Consider the following 23,054-nt stretch of genomic DNA (forward strand, 5'->3'; position numbering starts at 1 on the left):
AATTGCTTGCTGGTACTGGCTGTCAGTATCATTATCCACTGATACTGACTACCAATTGCTTGCTCAATGACTGAACATAAGCCAACGACACTAGCCCCAAGTACTTTTCTACCTTTTCATCCATCATTAGCATAAGGAAGAGAAATTCCTTTTTTGTCTTCTTGAGGGAAAAACCACACAAAATAGAAAGCCTTAGGCTCCATTATATAAAGCGTTGAAAACCACACACCATGACAATAAAGACCCAAGCATGTTTTCAATATTATTTTCCTCTTATTTCACACTGTGAAAACCCACATTTGATAGACTACTTTATAGCAAATGTACCGGGCTATATCAATAAATAAGGAGTTGGAGTTTCCATGTGAGGAGAGAGGAGAAATCTACTCCCAGCATTTGCCCCCTTCATGGGTGCAACAGAACTTGTAGCAATTCTCTGGTTTAAACAACAGGTGGCAGTGTCATTTCTACATTTTCCCTGGCAAGAAACCTTTGCAGTTTGTGATTTCACCTTCCAGGAGGCATTAACAGTTTTGTAACCGCCTCTATCGATAGCGCGTGCATATGTTTCTGTGTAGTAAATGCAAATGCATGCAGGAAAACATTGAGATTTGTGTAAATGCAGTTTCACCAAGTGCCACTCTCCCCATACCCACGCCCCTCCCCACACAACAGTCTATGCACAGGCATCATTTCCCTTGAGGAAACAGCACAGCAGGGAAAAGGCAGAAGGAAAATCGACTCCATCACATATGTTCTGATCCTCAGTTATCATATACATGTCTGTCACCCACCCATTCCTGCCACACATACAAGAGAAAGGATACATTACAAGGTCCTGGGGCACACTTTAGGCAAATGACTGAGAAAGCGAAGTTCTGAGAAATCTTAATTCACATCAAGAAAAAACACTCTACTGACTATTTCTGGTAGGCACTGTTTTCAGTCTTCTGCTACAAAAGAGCATGCTTAATATTTGAAAGGAATCAACAGAAACAGGTATTACATTCCCACAAGGAAAACACAGAAGTCAGGACCATTCTCACATGTGCCGAGAAGACAAGACCACTTTTCCTAGGGTTTTTGTGTGAGCTTTAAGTAGGAGAAAAGTGTCATGTCAAGAATCCCTCATTCAATACCTATGGCTCAGTTTTTTATTCACATGCATTATTTTATTTTATTATTATTTTTGAGATGGAGTCTCACTCTTTCACACCAGCTAGAGTAAAGTACTGCGATCCTGGCTCACTGCAACCTCCACCTCCCGGGTTCAAGCGATTCTAGTGCCTCAGCCTCCCGAGTAGCTGGGATTACAGGCACGTGCTACCATGTCCAGCTAATTTTTGCATTTTTAGTAGAGATGGGCCTTCACCATGTTGTCCAGGCTGGTCTCGAACTCCCAACCTCAAGTAATCCACCTGCCTCGGCCTCTCAAAGTGCTGGGGCTACAGGCATGAGCCACTGCACCTGGCCACATAATTTTATTATGTAGCAGCAGGTACTCTGTGATTTCTAGCCTCTAATGTAACAGTTGTTGGTTTGATATGTTACATTTATTTAATTTTGAATCCGTGGTGTTTTTTTTTTTAAAGCAATTTAACAGTGAAAATCTTGTCAGTGCAGCAGGGATGAGACGAAACTGACTGATGGGTAGATCACCAGCCTAAAGGGACATGCCAGGGATTAGACGGTCTGGCATGCGTAGCTGGAGAAGTACTCAAAAATGTATTTGTTTAAAAGTCGATGAGCACATATACGGAGAATTACACAGAAAATAATAAGCTGCACTAGAAAGAGATGATGCGTGTTTTTTGTACTGTCCTTGTCACATAGCATCAAATGTCCACATTCCTGCTTTCTGAGACGAGAGGGCTGGACAAGTACCCTCAAGAAGCTTTCTGGTATACAGTACACAGTATCTTATTGTTTTATAAATAGAAAAAAGAGAATACAGAGGAAAAAATTAAAATACATCACCTAGAGTTCAGAAGCATTGGAGGAATTTGGCTTTCATCAGCAATTTTGAATTAAAAGCAAGTATCTGTCGGCTGGGTGCAGTGGCTCACACCTGTAACCCCAACACTTTGTGAGGCCGAGGTGGGTGGATCATGAGGTTGGGAGTTCGAGACCAGCCTGGCCAACATGGTGAAACCTGGTCTCTACTAAAAATACAAGAATTAGCCGGGCATGGTGGTGCACACCTGTAATCCCAGCTACTCGGGAGGCTAAGGCAGGAGAATCGCTTGAGCCCGGGAGGCGGAGGTTGCAGTGAGCCGAGATTGCGCCATTGCACTCCAGCATGGGTGACAGAACAAGACTGTGTCTCAAACAAACAAACAAAAAAGCAAGTATCTGTCCTAAGCAACACATTGTCAGGTGCGGCCCACATGATTTCCTGGTGATCAGATAATGTTGCATCATGCTTTCTATAGGAAGTGGGGTTTCATGAAATAGCATGAACTACGAACTTTGAACCAAGAGTCATGGACTTACCCCTGACTCTAGGACTTAGTAGCATGGTTAATCACAGTCGCATTATTAGTGTCTCCAGTTCTCCGCAATATGGTAAATGATACCATAACAGATCTTTTGTAAAGCTATGGTGGATATTTTTAAAGGATTATTTATTCATAGCAGGTGTCTGATAAGAGCTACTTTTAGACTTTTGGACTTACAGATAACTTCTTTTAATTTCCTATTAAAATATCCAGGAAGGTAAAGAATCCAGTGTTGGGGCTCATAAACCAATACCCTACAATACGGCGCTTTGACATCCTGAACTGAAGAAGCCTCCAGGTCTCTCTGGCCTTCCCCTTTACCCACTGTCTCTCCATCCTCTCTCTCTCCCAAGCAGAGGGTGAACTTGTTCACTGGAGTTCCCTTATCTGCCCAAACTCCCAGACCTGCCAAAGAAGAAAACAATCACCTCTGGCTCTTTCCCTGTGTTTTCAGTAACTGAATTCCTATCCCAGGAACAAAGACTGAAATCTGTCAAAACACCTGAATAGACTCCTGCCTGCTTTGCGGGCCCAACAGACGGTCCCAGGCCATGGTATATTCTTTAAGCCCATTGAATTCCCTAAAAATCAGTTCCTACCCCGTTAAAATCATCCACACTTCCCCATCTCCCTTTCCCCTAAGAAGAAGGGTGTATACACCTGTCCCCCAGAGCGTGGTAGGTCGTCACTGTGACTCTCCTTCATGCACGTGAACAAACGTGTATGCTTTTTTATGCCTTTAGCAGCTGATTTTCAGCAAAACTTCAGAGGAAAAAGGGGACATTTTCCCTTGGCCACTTCACTAGCCACAGTCCTAGAAGCCAAAGAGAACAGAAGATCCCCTATCCAACAAACTCAGGAAAATTTCCTTGACGTTCAGCATTCATCACTGAATGTTCTAACATCTACAACTGTATGGCATTTTAAAAAATGTTTAACTGAGGTTAAATATATATAACGTAAAATTTAATATTTTAAGTATTCACTTCAGTGGCTACAAAGTACATTTATAATGTTGCACAACCATCATGACCATCCATCTCCGGAACTTTCTTCATCTTCTAAACCTGAAACTGTGCCCATTAACAATAACGCTCCATTACCGACCCTCTCCCCTCAGACCCTGGTACCCACCATTCCGTCTCTATGAATTTCACAACATTAGGTACCTCACAGAGGTGGAATCATGCAATATTTGCCCTTCTGTAACTACCTTATTTCACTTAGCATGTCTTCAAGGTTCACCCATGTTATAGCGTGTGTCAAAATTTCCTTTTTAAGGCTGAATTCCATTTTATATGTGTCACACATTTTGTAGATCCATACATCTGTTGATAGACATGTGGGTTGCTCTCACCAAATGTGTACAAATATGTGTCCGAGTACCTGCTTCCAATTTTGGGGGGTGTATACCTAGAAAGAGAACTGCTGGATCATATCATAATTTTATTTCTAACGTTCTAAGGAACTAGAGAGCATTTTGAAATCTGAGATCAAGGCCTAAGCAGTCATTCTTGCTAACTGGAATGCTGGAGTCCTGAGCTGGTCATGGCTAGGCTGATCCCATCAGTGACGCACAGAAAAGCATTGACATGAGGTCTATAAAAAAATAAGTATAAGCCGGGCACTCTGGCTCACGCCTGTAGTCCCAGCTACTTGGGAGGCTGAGGTGGGAGGAATGCTTGAGCCCAGGAGTTCAAGGCCAGCCTGGGCCACACAGTGAAACCCCATCTCTTAAAAAAAAAAAAAAAATACAATAGTAAAAGGGAAAGGAAACATCACGCTAAAGAAAAAGAACTGGCCGAGCGCGGTGGCTCACGCCTGTAATCCCAGCAAAGGCCGGGCACGGTGGCTCACGCCTGTAATCCCAGCACTTTGGGAGGCCGAGGCAGGTGGATCACCTGAGGTCAGGGGTTCGGGACCAGCTTGGTCAATGTGGTGAAACCCAGTCTCCACTAAAAATACAAAAATTAGCCAGGTGTGGTGGTGGGTGCCTGTAATCCCAGCTACTTGGGAGGCTGAGGCAGGAGAATTGCCTGAACCCGGGAGGTGGAGGTTGCGGAGAGCTGAGATCATGCCACTGCTCTCCAGCCTGGGTGACAAGAGCAAAATTCAGTCTCGAAAAAGAAAAAGAAACAGAACAACAGCATACCTGTGAAAATCTTTCAACACAGCAAACACAAGAAATCTTGCTCTCAGTAGGACAAAGGCAGGCAGAAGTGCTGTGGAAGAGGAGCCAGGAGGGGTGAGATGAGGGCAGAATGAGGGAGCACAGCGAGCTAACTAAGGTCAAAGAAAAAGAAAACAAGGAAGCTGGAATTATGTTACTGAGAATAAAACAGACATTGGAAAGAAATAATGGAAAAACAGTTCAGCCAATGTGTGGCCATTCAGAACCATCCTGCCTTGTCGGTCTAACGCTAAGAATGATGGGAGAAGGGGCTTCCAATCTTTTTCTATGATTTTTTTTTGTACCTAGTTAAGAACCCACTGCATTTACAGTTATCAATAAAACTGTTCTGCTTAATACCATAATACAAGTGTCTTTCCAAAGTTTTTTGTTCCCTGAGGACAGAATAACAAATGTCAGAACATGAACATTTTTAGGGCTTCTGATACATACTGTTGCCAAAAGTATCAGCAAGGTATGAGGCCATCAGCACTGCCACCATTAATTTTTATTGTTTTTTTTTTCTATTTTGAAAGAATTTTAAACTTAGAGAACAGTGCAAGAATAGAATAGTATAACTTATTTTTTCTTAGCTCTTTGAAAGTTAGTTGCCAACACAACGGCCCATCACCTCCAAATTGTGTATTTCTTATACACAATGACATTGTCCTACACCTACGAAAATCAGGAAGTTAACATTGATACATTACTACCATCCAACCCTAGGTTCACCAATCATTCCACCATGATCCTTTTTCACAGCAAAAGCTTCCAGTTCAGAATCAAGGCTTCTGTTTGCTTGACTTTCATGAGCTTGACACTTTTGAAAACTAGAGGCCAGTTATTTCGCTGTGTAATGCGTCTCGGTTTGGGGTTGCTTGATGGTTCTTCGTGAATAGATCCAGGTTCTGCATCTTTGGCAGGAGTATCACAGGTATGATGCTGAGTTCTCATATCCTACCGCGTGGTACATAACTTCAATCAGTCTTACGACTGATGCTATTCATTTCGATCACTTGGTGAAAGTGTTATCTGCCAGACTGCTCCACTGCGAAGTTTCTCACTGTCTCTTTGAATTCCTAGGAATTTGGGAGTGGGGAGAGTTACTCTGAGACAATGTACATAGGCCATTCCTCATCAAACGCAGGACTTCAAGCACTGATTTATTCAGATCAATATGAACTCACAAATTCCTATTTTATTCAGTGAGTTACAAGCTATTACTATCATTATTTTGATGCTGAAATTGCCACAGATTTGGCTGGCAGGAGCCTCTTCAAGCTGACTCCTGTGTCCTTCTGCGACATCCTCATCTTTGGGCATTTCCTTACTTTATGAAACAAGAAGATATCCCAGGCCCATCTTCTACTTCTCCGTCCCAGCCCTGGAATCAGCCATCCTTCCAAAGAGCACCTTTAAGTAGAGAACAGTATCTAGAAACCAAAGTCTCAGACTAGGTGTGCACGAGGTGTTACAGCTCCCACGCCCTCTCGGTGGACACAGCCGCGAAATATACGTATGTGGAACCCACAGACACGAAGATCCGCATCTGTGTTTATTTCTACACAGCTCTTTCTCTCTGTGGAATACCAAGAGTTCACACCAATCTCTCTAATAAAGAGTTTTACTCCAGTTCCTTCCCTTTCCAAAACAACCAGCCGTGTCTCTGTTGCCCTCCCCTGCCCGCCTCCAAGGTTTCCACGTGAACGCTCTCACTCCCCCTGAGTTCAGACACTCAGCATCGGGCCAGCGTGGCTTCTCTCTCTCCCAGGACCCCGTGCTCCACAATCAAGGCACTCGACTTGCTCGGCCTCATCTCATGACTTTTGAACCGAGCTTTAGAGAAACAATAAGAACAAGACATTATCAATTTTATAGATGAGTCTGAATATTTTAAATGTTTGCCATCATATTTCTGTAAAAACTGTGCTTCACATGCATTGTCTATTTACCTATACACACCTTACTGATTTCTTTTTACTTTTTTTCTTCGTTTAGAGATGGGGTCTTGCTCTGTCATCTAGGCTGGAGTACAGTGGCAAAATCACAGCTCACCGCAGCCTCGAATTCTGGGGTTCATGCAATCTTCCTGCCACAGCCTCCCAAGTAGCTAGGACCACAGGTGTGCACCACCAAGCTGGCTTTTTTTTTTTTTTTTCCTGTAGAGATGGATTTTGCTATTTTTCCCAGACTGGTCTCAAACTCCTGGGCTCAAGCAATCCTCCTGCCTTGGCCCCCCAAAGCACTGAGATTACAGGCATGAGCCACCATGCCCAGCAGATTGCTTCTTGATTAGTTTACACTCTGTGTGTGTTAAAGGTATCAATACTTTGGCTTAAATGTTGCAGATAATTTCTTGATATCTTCTTTGGTTCTTGACTTACTTTTTTTTAATAGAAAATTGTATTTTGTTGATTTAGAAAGCCTGAACCCCTTGCTACTTTTCTATTTCCTCTGAGCCCCATTTTTCTCTGAGCTTTTTGCATTTCTAAATTTCTCCATTACTCTCTACTCCAGTGATTCTCAATCGGGGTGATTTTGCTCCTCCCCCCGGAAGTCTGGCAATGTTTGGAGACATTTCTGATTCTGAAGACTGGGTAGGAAAGTATGATTAGCATCTAGTGGCAAAGGCCTAGGATACTGCTAAACACCCTACAATGCCCAAGACAGCCCCCACAACAAAAGGTTATCCAGCCCAAAATGTCACTAGTGCCAAATGCTTTTGGAGTCTCTCCAATGCTTTACAGCTATTCTTTTGATTTCTTCCAAAACAAGACATTAATGTAGGCAATGACTTTTTTCTAAATCCTAGGTCTGAGTTACAAATATTGATCACAGAACCTTATAGAATCCAAAAGCATTGTCAAAAAGACCACCCAAAAAAAGCCCTATCTTTGTTATTTCCACAAAAGATGATTGTAGCCATGTTCTTGACATAAAGGGACTCACCTAATTCATCAAGTTTTAAATCTGTGTTTGTCATATGGTCAAGAATTCATATCTAGATTACCTAGGTCCACCTGTGCTATCTTAAATGCCAATGAAAGAAAAATGTAATTAATAATTTAATTTTTTCAACTCCTATAAGGCCAGTACCAAGGTACTAAATGTAAATATATACATACATATATATAAATGTACATATATAAAATACATAGTTTTAAAAATAAAGAATAGTATTACAAATAAAATTGTTGCTTTCTTGGAACTCAGGCCTTTGAAAGAAAATACATCTACAGCAGCATGGCATGAAGCAATTTAACAAGATATGTAAGATATATTAGAAAGAAAGGAGATTTTTCTCTTCACAAACACAATATATATCTTCTTGGTTATAGACTTGTTACTTGCCTGCCAGAAGAGTTTACTATCATTTTCACAAGTATTCAATTCTCAGAACCAAGGGACTTCACAGTCTCCTCTACCCAGTCGAAGCAATGCCTTATGGGGTCCACCTGAACGTAATCCTATCCTACTGACGGATTTGACATCTATTTCTGCCACCATCGCGCAAGAGCACAGCAGACTGCTGAATGCGGTAAGACTTATCTAGAGGCTCACAGGCAAGCAAAATCTATACTGACTTCCTTTTCTTCAGCACGATACCTTTTAAAAAGTACCATAAATAAAACAGTGTTCTCAAGACCTGTGATTTTCAATGAGAACTTGGGGAGGCTTCTTGTGGTCTTGATCTCCTAATGAGCTATGGGAACTTACATAATGAAGAGAATTCTTCTTGCCCACTTAGGTTTCAAAAGCCTACAAAGTCTGTAAATTCTGTTTCCTTTCCAACAAACACTAAACCTAACTTGGTATTCGAAACTTTAACCTCTCCATTTCAAATGCTTTAGTTTTGGTCCTGACTCATTACAAGAAAGGAGCCTGTCAGAATAGCAAAATAATAATGATGATGAAATCATAACAATAATGATAACAGCAGCTAACACTTACTGAACTGGGCACTATATGTCAGATACTATTCTGAATGCTCTGTTGGTGTAAACTCACATAATTCTATGATAAGCTACAAAGCAGATACTCATCATAATAATCAGTCCCATTTCATAGATAAGAAAACTGAAGCCCAGGAGTGTGAGTAGTTTTTTCTATGTTAGAAGCAGAATTGAAATCAGAAAGCCTGACTGTAAACTCATGGTCTTTAACCACTTTTCTGGCTCTCTGATTCCCACCCTCTCAACTTTTAACGTGACTGAATCTGAAACTCATCATTCATTATAGCATCAAACCTCCATCTCCCTCTTCTTAAGGCCTATCTGCAAGAGCATGTACCTGTTTATACAGCTCCCCGTATAAATGTGTATAGGTTTGTCTAAGTAAACAGCAAATTTGATTGTAAAAATAAAAACTAAAGAGAATATCATTTGCTTTGTAAAGGTAACGGTGAATGATTCTCAACGCCAATACCAGAAACATGTGGCAATCACAAGGCAGTCACCAATTTAACAGAGAGAAAGAAAGCATGAAGTATATCTCTCAGTCTCTGATAGAAGTTCCTTTCTTCGCCTCGGGTGAAGATCAGGAGTTCTGCTTCTACTGCCCTTGCTGCCACCAAACAGCAAAGGTCAAGGAAGACCGGGGAGCTTTGAAGCCTTCTGACATGGGCACAGAATTCTACTATGTCTTTTTGTTTGAGTACAAAATATAACTCTACCCTGAAGAAAGCCTGAGAGTTAATCTTCCTGTGGTACAGATGGTATATTCTGATTCCTGATCACCCACACTGCCCCACAGAGCCCCTGACACAGAATTGTCTGTAGTCAAGTAATGGGAGGTGAGGAAGTGGCCTCAGAGAAGGACTAACGTCCATGGACTTGAGTTCCTACAACCACAAAAACACCTGCTTGGCCAACTAGCCACCCAGTCTAGTATATAAAGATTGGTCATGCAGATTTGTGGAAAGAAAGAGGTCTGGGAAATGCTTCTTGGAAGGCAGAATATTTATTTATTCATCATTATATTATTGATCAGCCTCCCTACACCCTGATGTAATTATCACTCCATTGATGAAAAGCTATCTCAATTCAATTCTATTGCTTTCTCAGCAATACAGGCAAAAATTTTACATATCAAGTTTTTTGTTTGTATATTTTTATTCATTTGTCAGCAAATCAAAACCCGTTCAAACGGAAAATGGAAAGATGGAAAAACGAAACTGCATTTCAATGTGACATTGAGCACAGGATATCAGCAGCTCACTTTGTGGGTTGTGTTGCTTCGACATTCTGTCTGTGACCTCTTGGAAGGCTTGACTGGTAGGGGCACAGCACTTCAAACCGTGACATAATCAGGTTTCCTCTCCTAGGTGAAGAGGGACACTGATCTCTGGAAACATGAACATCCACAGCAACTGAGAGTGAGCTCTGCTGAACACAGCCACAGACTGCGGTCCTTCATTAAATAAATGCAAGTCTAAAGCAAATGACAAGAGAACTCAAATTCATGATCATTACGAAGCAAATGCATTGCTCTACTTAAGACATTAGTCCCTCTACAGAGAGGCTGTCATCTCTTTGCACAAGTCAATATGGGCAAAAATTGTTTTCAAAAACCAGGTTGGTTCTCAAACCTAATGATATGTGCATTAAAATGCACATATCAGAGAAAAATGCTTTCTCAAGCATCTCTATACAATGATGTTCATTACAGAAATGTTTGTTATGGTGGAAAATGAGGGCCAATGTCTATCAATAGGAGATCGAGTATGAGAACTACAGTGCACAGTGAGGGGGTAAGAACATGCGTGCTGGAGCCACACAGCCTTGCTTGAAATCCTGACTTTGACACACACTAACAGTGTGACCTGAGGCAACTTACATAACCTCTGTAAATCTTGGTTTCCTCGTCTGTATATAAAGAGTTTAGTAAAACACCTGACATATATGAGCTCAATAAATGTTAGCAATTATTATTATGCTACATTATTATTATGCTATGTATATGGACATTTTAAAAAGATAGGGCTGTATCTATTAGCGTAGAAAGATGGCCTGTGTCATTGTTAAGAAAACGTTTCTAGCAAATTGTAGATGAGTATAACTAATATAACTGCATGTGCATATATTGTGTGGATACACATGGAAAGTATTTGGGGCTACACACCAAATTGTTACAATAAATCCCCTTCAAAAATTAGCAGTGGCTGGGAGGAGAAGGCTTTCACTTCTGCACTTTCCATGGTGCCAGGGTAATACCACCTCACAATAGTAAATAGCAAAAATAGCAATCTTAACTCTAGATTTTCTTACCTAAATTTTAATTCTTTGAAGAATTTTCCATTTCCCTTTTTCAAATCAGGATATAGGATGCAATTTAGAAAGAGTGAGATCACTTGTTAGACTGTACAATTTTTAAGCATCAATAAAGTATACCACTGAACTTCTCTACCAATCCATTCTCTAAACTTCCCAACCAGGTGTGCCTCTCCATTTAGGACACAGGCAGGTTTTTGTTCCAACTCACAGTGTAACTGCCCTGGTTTCAGTATCCACGGTGAATGAGAACAGCTAAGAGACACAAGTGCTGGGAATTAAAGAAGCGTCTACTTAAAAACCAAGCTCTTGCTAATCAGTGAGAAGAGTCTCAAGAGATGACATGCTGAAGGCACCGAGGGAGAGCTGTGCTGGAATGTCTGTCTGTGCATAACTGTGGTCCTTCAAAACGAGCAATTAGAAAACAGAGATGAGATAATATAGCTAGCTCTAGCAGATGAATCAAATGTGTCTTGTTACTAGATTAGAGAATTCAAAGATATGACAGAGAATATTAAATGTCTGAAAATGACCAAGTGAAGCTGCTTGAATCATTTCCCTCACAGGTTTCAGTAGAAAAGAGTTGTTCTTTCCCAGTTTCCAAAATCATTACTATTTTAGCATTGTCAAGGAAAGAAAAGGACTTATGTTTTGTAGTTGTCACAGTGTAGAGGATGATGCTGAGAATAAATTGTTTCACTTTGGGAGTTATATTTACTGGAAAATGAACCTATGGCTTTCCACTTTAAGACAAAGAGAGGGACATACAACAAAAAAGACGGGCTATAGCGGCATGCGTTCAAATCCTGGATTTCCAATTTCTAGCTATGTATCTTTGGTGAGTCATTTAACCTCAGAACCCACTTCACAGGACTATTACAAAACTGTGTGTGTGTGTGTGTGTGTGTGTGTTACTGAAAAATATTATCCAGTACTTAGTACACACCTAGTAGTTGTTAGCTACTATTTCAGAGAGACTTCTGTGGATGGCATATACTGATGATTTGGTTAAAAAAAATAAAGAATAAAGACAGTTAATTCTTTCAAAATTATTATATGACTATCACTGTTAGGTGGGAGGGGATAAAATGAGGAACTACAGAGATCACTGAATTTACAGCAAATGTCCTGGCCAGGTAACCTAGAGGTCAAATTCAGATGAAAATCAGGTTGCTTCTATCATAGTCCAAGATTTTTTCACACTCCATCAGATTCTGCTTTCTGCAATATAATATGGAAGCGAGAAAACAAGAAATATTCCAGGATACAGTCACAGATGTACTGTATAGCTTACATTTTATCTTTTTCCCAAAAAAGAGGAACCTCATTCTGCCTGAACAACAAAAGGTTAAAGATGTATTGGTGGACAGCACCTAGGAAGGGAGATACAGCAAGTGGACAGCACCTAGGAAGGGAGATACAGCAAGTGGACAGCACCTAGGAAGGGAGATACAGCAAGTGGACAGCATCTAGGAAGGGAGATACAGCAAATCTAACTCAGAAGAAAAGAAACAGATTGCCCTGAACATGACAGTGCCCATCAGAAAGGGAGCTATACCCTCCACCCAAATGTGTGCCAAACACAAAGACGTCTCACATCCCTCTAAAAACCGAAAAGAGGTACCAGTACTGCGATGGTCATTTTCTGGAATTCATTAATTGAATCACAAAGAGAATTATGTTAGGTCCAAACACTCAACCTCAGAAAAAGCTGTGTCCTATACACTAGGCTAGCCCACACCAACCACGAAGAAAGCACAGACAGAAATTTCCAGGACTTGGTGTCTTTGAAAAGACAGAGACTCCAGCCATAAGCTTAGCAATGTACCCTCTTGATGAAGGAAGTGAGCATGATCTCTCCCTGTGTCATCTGAGTGATGTACGATTAAGCCGAATAGAGGTATTGATTCAGTGATGTTACAGACAGGAAGCAACAGAATTTTCAGTGACCTAAGGTGTTATATGTGAGAGTCCCAAGTGTTCTAAAGAAAAACCTGCCCCAGCACAGCGGCTCATGCCTGTAATCCTAGCACTTTGGGAGGCCGAGGCAGGTGGATTACCTGAGGTCAGGAGTTTAAGACCAGCCTGGCCAATATGGTAAAACACTGTCTCTACTAAAAATACAAAAATTAGCCACATGTGGTGGCGGGAAGTCCCAGCTACTTGGGAGGCTGAGGCAAGAGAATCGCTTGAACCCTGGAGGCAGGTTGCAGTGAAGGCGGAGATTGCAGTGAGCCAAGGTCGTGCCACTGCACTCCAGCTCATGTGACAGAGTGAGTGAGACTTCATTCCAAAAAAAGAAAAGAAAAGAAAAGAAAATGAAAACCCATACCAGAAAAAAAGTTTCTCTTTCTTCAAAAACAGTCCTTCTTCTGACCTTCCCTAGGTCTTGCAGAAGAGAGCATAAAGAAGTCTTAGATAAAATACTCACTTATATCAGTGACTTCTAAGTAATTACCTGCATCTATAGGATATACAGAGTTTAATCACATACCCTTGAAAGACACACTCCACTAAACAAAATTATAAGCACACTTCATTGTATGTACTGAGCTTCGCTCTGCTGTGCTTCATGGATCTTGTGTTTACTACAAATTGAAGGTTTGGGAATCCTTTGTTGAGCAAGTCTATTTGCACCACTTGTCCAATAGCATGTGTACACTTCATGTGTCTGTTGTCACATTTTGGTAATTCTCACAATAATTCAAACTCTTTCACTGTTCTAGCTGTGATGGTTATCGGTGCTCTTTGACATTACTACTGTAATTGTTTTGGGGCACCATCAACGGTGCCCATATGAGACAGTTAACTTAATCCATGAATGTGTGCATTCTGACAGCTTCACCAATTTCCTTCCTGTCTCTCTCCCTCTCCTCAGGCCTCCATATCCCTGAGACACGACAATACTGAAATTAGCCCAGTTAGGAACCTTACAATGGCCTCTAAGTGTTCATGTGAAAGGAGGAGTTGCACGTCTCTCACTGTGATTCAAGAGCTGGAAATGCTGAAGCTCAGTGAAGAAGACACGTCGGGAACTAAGATAAACTGAAAGACACGCGTCTTGCACAAAACAATTAGCCAAGTTGTGAATGCAAAAGAAATGTACTTGAGGGAAATTAAAAGTGCTACTCCAGTGAACACACAAATAATAAGAGAGACAGCCTTACTGCCGACATGGAGAAAGTTTGAGTGATCTGGACAGAATATCAAATAAGTCACAACATTCCCTTAAGCCAAAGCCTAATCCAGAGGAAAGCCCTAACTTGCTTAAATTCTGTAAAGGCTGAGAGAGGTGAGAAATGACAGAAGAAAAGGTGGAAAGTAGCAGAGGTTGGTTTACGAGGTTTAAGGAAAGAAGCCAACTCCGTAACTTCAAACTGCAAGGTGACGTTGCAGCAAGTTATCAAGAAGATCTGGCTGAGATGACTGATGAGGGTGGCAACAATGCAAAGCAGACCTTCAGTGTAGATGAAACTGCCTTATGTCGGGATGAGATACCATCTAAGACTTCCGTAACTAGAGGAGAGGTCAGTGCTTGGCTTCAAAACTTCAAAAGACAGAATGACTCTCTTGTTAGGGGCTAATGCCAGCTGGTGACTTCAAGTTGAGGCAAATGTTCATTTATCATTTAAAAAATCCTACAGCCCTTAAGAACTGTGGTAAATGTGTACTGCCCATGCTCTACCAATGTAATAACAAAGCCTGGGTGACAGCATCTCTGTTTTTAAGCTTAGTTTACTGAATATCTGAAGTCCACTCTTGTGTCCTACTGCTCAGGAAAAAGATTGCTTTGAAAACATTACTGTTGATTGACAACACACCTAGTCATCCAAGAGCTCTGATGGAGATGTACAAGAAGACGAATGCTGTTTTCTTGCCTACTCACACAAAATCCAGTCTTCAGCCCATGGATCAAGGAGCAATTCAACTTTCAAGTCTTATTATTTAAGAAATACATTTTGTAAGGCTATAGCTGCCATCAATATTGATTCTTCTGATGGAGCTGGGGACAGTAAATTGAAAACCTTCTGGAAAGGATTCACTATTCCAGACACCATTAGGAACATTCATGCTTCATAGAAGGAGATCAAAATATCAACATTAACAAGAGTTTGGAAGGTTGATTCCAATCCTCATGGATGACTTTGAGGGGGTCAAATCTTCAGTGAAGACAGTAATCAGAAATGAAAAACAAGACATTACAACTGATACCACAGAAATACAAAGCATCATTAGAGACTGTTACGAACAACAATCTTGACAATGCGGACAAATTGAAAAACCTAAAGGAAATAAATCCTGGACATACACAACCTACCAAAATTGAATTAGGAAGAAGGAGAAAGCCTGAAAAAATCAATAATGAGTAGTGGAAGTCCTAGTCAGAGCAACCAGGCAAGAGAAAGAAACAAAGGGCATCCAAATTGGAAGAAAGGAAGTCAAATTGTCCCTCTTCATGAATGACATGATCCTATATACAGAAAAAAACCTAAAGACTCCACCAAAAAACTCTTTGAACTGATAAACGAATTCAGTAAAGTTGCAAGATACAAAATCAATATACAAAACTATACATCAATAACGAATAGTGAAAAAAGAAATTAAAAAAGCAATTCCACTTACAACAGCTACAAAAACATAAATAAAATACCTAACAATAAATTTATTGAAAGAGGAGAGAGAACTCTAGAAGGACAACTATGAAACACTGATGGTAGAAACTGAAGAGAATACAAACAAATGGAGATGTCCCATGCTCATAAATTGGAAGAATTAATATTGTTAAGATGACCATGCTACCCAAAGCAATCTACAGATGTAATGTAATACCTGTCAAAATACCAAACCACATGTTTCACAGAAATATTTTTTTAAGTCCTAAAATTTGTATGGAAACACAAAAGACCATGAATAGCCAAAGCAATAATGAGCAAAAATAACAAAACAGGAAGTATCACACTACCTGACTTCAAAATATGCTACAAAGCTACAGGAACCAAAACCATATGGTACTGGTATAAAAACAAACACACAGACCATTAGCATAGAATAGAGAACCTAGAGATAAATTCACATATTTACAGCCAACCAACTGTAAAATGTTTCAAGAAAACAGACTGAGGAAAAGCCACCCTGTTCAATAAATGGTGTGGGAAGATTCCATATCCAAAGCACAAGAGTGAAAGGAGACCATTATCACTGTATACGAAAATAAACTCAAAATGAATTACAGATTTGAACATAGCACCCAAAACTATAAAACTACTAGAAGAAAACACTTTAGGACATTGGTCTAGGCAAATATTTTATGGCTAAGACCTCAAAAGTACAGCCAACAAAAATAGACAAACGGCACTATATGAAACTAAAAGGCTTCTGTACAGCAAAGACAATCAAGAGATTGAAGAGACAATCTGTAGAAGAAAATATTTGCAAATTACATGTTCAGCAAGGAATTAATATCCAAAATATAATCCAATTAAAAAGTGGGCAAATGATATGAATAGAAATGTCTCAAAAGAAAATATGCAGGCCAGGCACGGTGGCTCACGCCTGTAATCCCAGCACCCTGGGAGACAGAGGTGGGCAGATCACCTGAGGTCAGGAGTTCGAGCCCAGCCTGGCCAACATGGTGAAATCCCGTGTCTACTAAAAATACAAAAAATTAGCCAGGCGTGTTGACATACGCCTGTAATCCCAGCTACTCAGGAGGCTGAAGCAGGAGAATTGCTTGAGCCTGGGAGACAGAGGTTGCAGTGAGCCAAGATCGTACCACTGCACTCCAGCCTGGCTGACAGAGCGAGACTCTGTATCAAAAAAAAAAAAAAAAAAAAAGAAAAGAAAAAGAAAATATGCAAATGGTCAGCAAATATATGAAAAAATGTTCAACATCACTAATCACCAGGGAAATACGAATCAAAACCACAATGAAATATCATCTTACCCCAGTTAGGATGGCTGTTATCAAAAAAAGAAAAGATAACATGCTGGTGAAAATGCAGAGAAAAGGGAACTCATACACTATTGGTGGGAATGCAAATAGGTACAGCCACTATAGAAAAGAGTACGGTATTTCCAAAAAACCTAAACGGAACTACCATAGGATCCAGCAATCCCAGCACTGGGTTTTCTTTCTTCCTTTTTTTTACAAAAGAAAGGAAATCAAAGGGATACATACACCCCAATGCGTATTGCAGCACTATTCACAATAGCTAAGATACTGAACCAACCTAAATATCCATCAGTGGATATTTAACTCCATAAAAGACATACAAGTAACACCACTCTACTTTCAGGCATGAAGCATTAATGTATAAAGAAAACATAGTATACAGACATGACGGAAAACTGTTCAGCCATAGAAAAGAATGGAATCCTGTCATTAGAAAAGAATGGAATCCCGTCATTAGAAAAGAATCGAATCCTGTCATTAGAAAAGAATGGAATCCCGTCATTTTCAGCAACAGGAATGAGCCTGAAGGACATTATGTTAAGTGAAATATGTCAAGCACAGAAAAACAGATATCACATGTTCTGGCTCTTATGTGGGAGCAAAAAAGATGTTTTTTTTTGTGCTCATCAAAGTAGAACTTGTGGGTACTGGAGGCTGGGAAGTGGAAGAATGGGAGGGAGGTTGTTTGATGGATACAAAATTACAGTTACGGCTGGGTGTGGTGGCTCACGCCTGTAATCCCAGCACTTTGGGAGGCCGAGGCGGGCGGATCACGAGGTCAGGAGATCGAGACCACGGTGAAACCCCGTCTCTACTAAAAATACAAAAAAATTAGCTGGGCGTGGTGGCAGGTGCCTGTAGTCCCAGCTACTCGGGAGGCTGAGGCAGGAGAATGGCGTGAACCTGGGAGGCAGAGCTTGCAGTGAGCCGAGATCGCGCCACTGCACTCCAGCCTGGGTGACAGAGTGAGACTCCGTCTCAAAAAAAAAAAAAAATCACAGTTACATAGAGAGGATGGAGTTTGTGTGTTCTGCAGCATTGTATGCTGAATATGCTCAACTGTATTATATTTTTCAAAAAGTTAGAGGGGAGTATTTTTTAATGTTCACAACATAAATAAACGATAAATATTTGAGGTGATGGATATAGTAATCACTGTGATTTGATCATTACACATTATATACACATATGAAAATATCACTCTGTATCCCATAAATGTGTACAATTATTACGTGTCAACTAAAAAGGAAAAAAGGAGTGGCACCATCGCCACACCTGTCACATAGATCATACATACCTGCACACAAATTATGTTATTTACTATGTATCACTGATGTCAGAGCCCTAAGAAGCCTTATTAAGCCTCTTGACTACAGTTTTCAAACTTTTTTTGCAGTGGAACACTTATATCAAACAATATTACATAAATCCCAAAATAGAATCCCCCAATACCAGTGATCTCATGAAATCAAGGCGAGGCACGTGGACGTTTAGTGGGGGTGCACGAGCATGCCTGTGCTTGTAGGGAGAGGACAGGGCTGCTTCCCCAAAACACTGTTTGAAAAAATCACTGATGTATTACAAGCTTCTTATTCCCAGACAAACTTAGTATGGAGTCACCTGCCGGGTAAGGAACTTTCTTATACATAAAGTGAGGGCTACAGACCAGACCTTTAGTCTGTATGTTTCTAGCAATGTTTTATGACACTATTATATAGGGTTTTCATAGGAAATCACATAAAGAAAGGACCATTGATACAATAATCATTATAATAAATCATACTAAATGATCTTGGTAGCAAACTGGTTGTCAAGCAAAGAAGGATTATGGGTTTATTCAGACCAACTTCTGGAATCGTATTTATGTATTAAATATATATTGAATACCAAGGTCAGAAACCAAATGAAGTATTAACTGGCAAAATCCATTATTACAATAGAAATGACATTGATCCATGGAAATAAAAATTATTTCAGATTAAAAAGAAGTTATGGGGCCAGGCGCGGTGGCTCACGGCTATAATCCCAGCACTTTGGGAGGCCGAGGCGGGCAGATCGCGAGGTCAGGAGATCAAGATCATCCTGGCTAACGTGGTGAAACCCTATCTCTACTAAAAATATAAAAACTTAGCCAGGCGTGGTGGTGGGTGCCTGTAGTCCCAGCTACTTGAGAGGCTGAGGCAGGAGAATCGCTTGAACCAGGGAGGCGGAGGATGCAGTGAGCAGAGATCACGCCACTGCACTCCAGCCTCGGTGACAGAGCGAGACTTCATCCCAAATAAATTAAAAAAAAAGAAGTTATGGAAGAAGCTGATTTCAAAGGGTTTTACTGCTATGAAGATAAAATTAGGTTGGTTTCATTCTAGCTTTATTGTAGTCTGCAGAGACAAAACTGAAATCAGCTATTTTAATTCAGAAGCAATATCTAGGCTGTAGAAAGCAGGGTGATAACCACCCTGCCTTTGTTTAAAATCTCTGAGACAGAAGGGATATTTCCTGTAGCAGCATAAATTACACAGACTCTAAAGTTACATTGAAACGACCCTTACACCCCTGCAGCAATGTGCAATTTTGTGGCTGTAATTTTCTCAAACTGCTTGATAAAACCTTCTCCTTTCCATCAGAAAAAAAGAATAAACCAAATACCAAGAACTCCATAAAAGGCATACAAGTAACATTACTCCACTTTCAGCCATGAAGTATTAATAATTCACTGTTGGTCAGGCAAACTGAATTAGCACTCTTTTCCCACAGGACATCTTCCTGTCAAAATGTCACCCAGAAACAACCCCGCAGATTACAGGAAGGGGCTGCAATTCCCCACTGTGCATCTCATAACCATAAATGGCCTCAGAGTTTCAGTACCCGTCATGATCAGATCACCCAACACCTGGGAATCTCTCACTCTCCCCCTCCTCCACCCACATATTTGCCACTAACACACCAATAATTGGTAGTATGTGCATTTCTGAGCATTGCCAGCCATGAGCTGCCTGCCCTAGCACTGAAGGAGAGACAGATGGCAATCAGACGGAATGGGACGGAGAGCTCATATCCGTGTCCTGGATCTGCCCTTGATTCAGTGCAACAACCTCTCATCAAAGATAGGATCATAAAGCTCAATTCCTTTGCATTCGAGTGCTAGGAATCCTAATTTGATAATTTCTACCATGAACTTTGGTGTCTTCTGTACTCATATTTGCTTTCTGCTCTTTTGAGAAAAAAAAATCATATACAATATTGTGACTATGAAATCATCTTCTCATTTTTGGTGATTCCAGGTCAGGTGAAAACAGAACCATTAGTTTCCATTCCAAACACTGATACATGTAAAAGGTTTTATACTTTAGCAGAGTCCTGATTGGAAAAGATGTAGATTCGGAGAGTGCAGGCAGACATGGGTTCAAATACTAGCTCCACTACTTAACTAGTTACGTAATTTTGGGTATGTGAACTAACTACTCTGGGCTTTAATTTCCTCAAATGTATATAATAAGAATGATAATCACGTATGCTTTAGGGATCGCTGCAAGGTGCAGGCTAAACATGCTAAATATGCAACTAGCATACAACCGAGCGATTTGCATTCCTGAGCATTTATCCCAAAGACAGGAAAAACTATGTTCCCATAAAACCAGTGCATGAATGTTTACAGCAACTTTATTTATAATAACAAAAAACTGGAAGCAACACAGATGCCCTTCAAAGGGTGAAAGGTTAAACTGTGGTCCATCCACACCATGGAATACTAATTGGTAATAAAAAAAAAAAAAAAACTAGGGATAAGGGCACCAACCTGGATAAATCTCTGGAGAGTTATTGTCCTAAGCGAAAAAAAAAAAACCCAGAAGGTTACACACTGCATTTTCTATTTATATAACTTCCTTGAAACGGCAACACTAGAGAAATGGAGTACAGATTAGTGGCTCTACAGGTTAAAGAGCGGCTGGGATGGAAGCAAAGTGAATGTATCTATAAAAGGGCAACATGAGGAATTCTTGTGGTGATGGAAATGCCGTTTCTTGACCATATCACATGTCAAAATGTCAATGTGCTGGCCGGGTGCTGGCTCACACCTGTAATCCCAGCACTTTGGGAGGCCGAGGCAGGCGGATCACCTGAGGTCAGGAGTTGAAGACCCGCCTGGCCAACCACGGAGAAACCCTATCTCCATTAAAAATAAAAAAAATTAGCCGGGCGTGGTGGCACGTGCCTGTAATCTCACCTACTCGTGAGGATCGCTTGAACCCAGGAGGCGGAGGTTGCAGTAAGCCAAGATCACGCTACTGCACTCCAGCCGGGCTGACAGAGCGAGACTGTACCTCAAAAAAATTAATTAATTAATTAAAAAATAAATTAAAATTTTTTTAAATGTCAATGTCCTGGTTGTGATAGTTTTACAGTTTTGCAAGATGTTGCCATCTGACGAAACTAGATAAAGGTTACAAAGTTCTCTCTGTGTTCTGTCTCACAACTGCATATGAATCTATAATTATCTCAAAAATAAAAGGTTTACTTCAAAGAAATTAAAATAATCACATTTCAGAATATCGCTGCAAAGATTAAATATATAGAATTAAGCGATAATTTAAAAAGTATTACATATATGAAAAATTACCTAGCACAGACAGTTCTTGGCAATAACAGGAGCTCATTAAATGTTCATTTCTTTCCTCTAAGAAGTTGTACATAGAATGCATCCTAGTAGATTTTTATTTGTGGATCAAATGAAGACGTAACTCCATGAAAGGGTCTGATCACAACACACACACCTGTTGGTACATTTAGCCTGATTTTCCCTATGAATCTGAACTTTGGGGAAGTATTATTTCACACTAAATGACATTCATCCACATTCCTACAGCAAAACTGTACAACTCAGGTACCACCTGATTTCTTCCATCAAAAAATATGACCAGTGGAGCAGGTTGTAGGGGATTATGATCCAGCTGGTTAAGAGTCACAGTCAAAAAAGATGAATCAAGGCCAAAAATTAATTGGCATGCTCTTTTACAGACAATGAAGAAAGAACACGAAAAGAATAAAGCTTGGTTTCATGCGCTCAAGAGTTCACACCTGGTTAAGACAGGAAACGTCTCATATCTGAAGACCCGGAGAACAAGTGGAGAACAGAGCATCAGTGCAAAACATCTGCAGGAGAGGGAGGTGAGCATGGCAGGGGGCAAATGAGTGCAGAAGAGGGAGGTGAGAGGTGAGCAAGGCTGGGGCAAATAAGGGAATTGGGGGCTGCTGGCTCCACACAGCACTGTCGGACTGTGTGAAGAACTGTTGGCAGACGCACGACCTTAGCCTCCTGAAGGACCGCAGCAATCCTTAGTACTTTGCCGATGCTGCAACGTAATCCCACCTTTCCCAAGTTCTCCATCCCCTGCTGCCAGATCCCTGCCGCACAAATTTGCTTGTATGAAGCTCCTGGCTACTTTATAAGTGAGGGGAGAGAAAATACAGACACACAGACACCTCCCTCCCCCAATATAGGCACACAGTATGAAGCATCATAGTGTTCCAGCCTCAAAAATAAAATTAGGAGCAAAGTCCGTGGCACAGCAAACGTCTCCCCGGCCTCCCACCTGACCCTACCCTTCCAGGTCCCTGCCTCAAGAGATAAAATCACCCGGCAGGCCCTGTTTAAACTCACTTCTAAGTTAAGGCCTGAAAGGATCCACACATTGTCCAACTCTTTTTCATGCCAAAATTAATACAGTAAACATATCTTTGTTTCAGCAATCAAAACCTGGCAATTTGTTATGTCAACCCCCATTCCACAGCCACATGTCTGAAGAACACATGCTTTCAGAATGGCATTTATGATCTCAATGCCATCTTGCTACAAGCCTTCCAGCTAGGATGTTCCCTGTAGTTGAAGTAAGCAGAAAGGAAGTTTCTGAGTTGAAGTAAACAGAAAGGAAGGAGGGTCACAGCCCCGCAGCACAGTTCCCAGGATGACTGCTGTGCCACTCAGGAAATGAGCCTTTTGACTGACTCCAGCAGCAGGACAGGACTGTCATTTCACGAGGTGAGCTACTGGCAGACAGATGTATCCGAATCGCATTAATTGGAACCTCTTGTCACAGGATAACAGAATTTCAATTTCTCTGTGGATGCCTGTGTGCTACACATGGTATCTGGCAGGTGTAAGAACC

General features: G+C 40.8%; 1 protein-coding gene across 2 annotated transcripts in view; it reads right to left on the reverse strand.

Moving 5' to 3' along the window:
• The window catches only part of SMYD3 (SET and MYND domain containing 3), a 739,205-nt gene that overhangs the window by 263,257 nt on the left and 452,894 nt on the right, over window positions 1–23,054 (reverse strand). The window contains exon 1 of one of the 2 annotated variants that reach the window (XM_058430809.1): window positions 6,631–7,288. The exons of the other annotated variant lie outside the window; for it this stretch is intronic. The gene's annotated coding sequence lies outside the window, so the exon portion shown is untranslated. Of the gene's footprint in view, window positions 1–6,630; window positions 7,289–23,054 lie in introns of those variants that run through there. 2 annotated transcript variants of the gene reach the window in all.

This window comes from Hylobates moloch, unplaced genomic scaffold (genome assembly GCF_009828535.3).
Source record: "Hylobates moloch isolate HMO894 unplaced genomic scaffold, HMol_V3 SCAFFOLD_18, whole genome shotgun sequence".
Lineage (NCBI taxonomy): Eukaryota > Metazoa > Chordata > Mammalia > Primates > Hylobatidae > Hylobates > Hylobates moloch.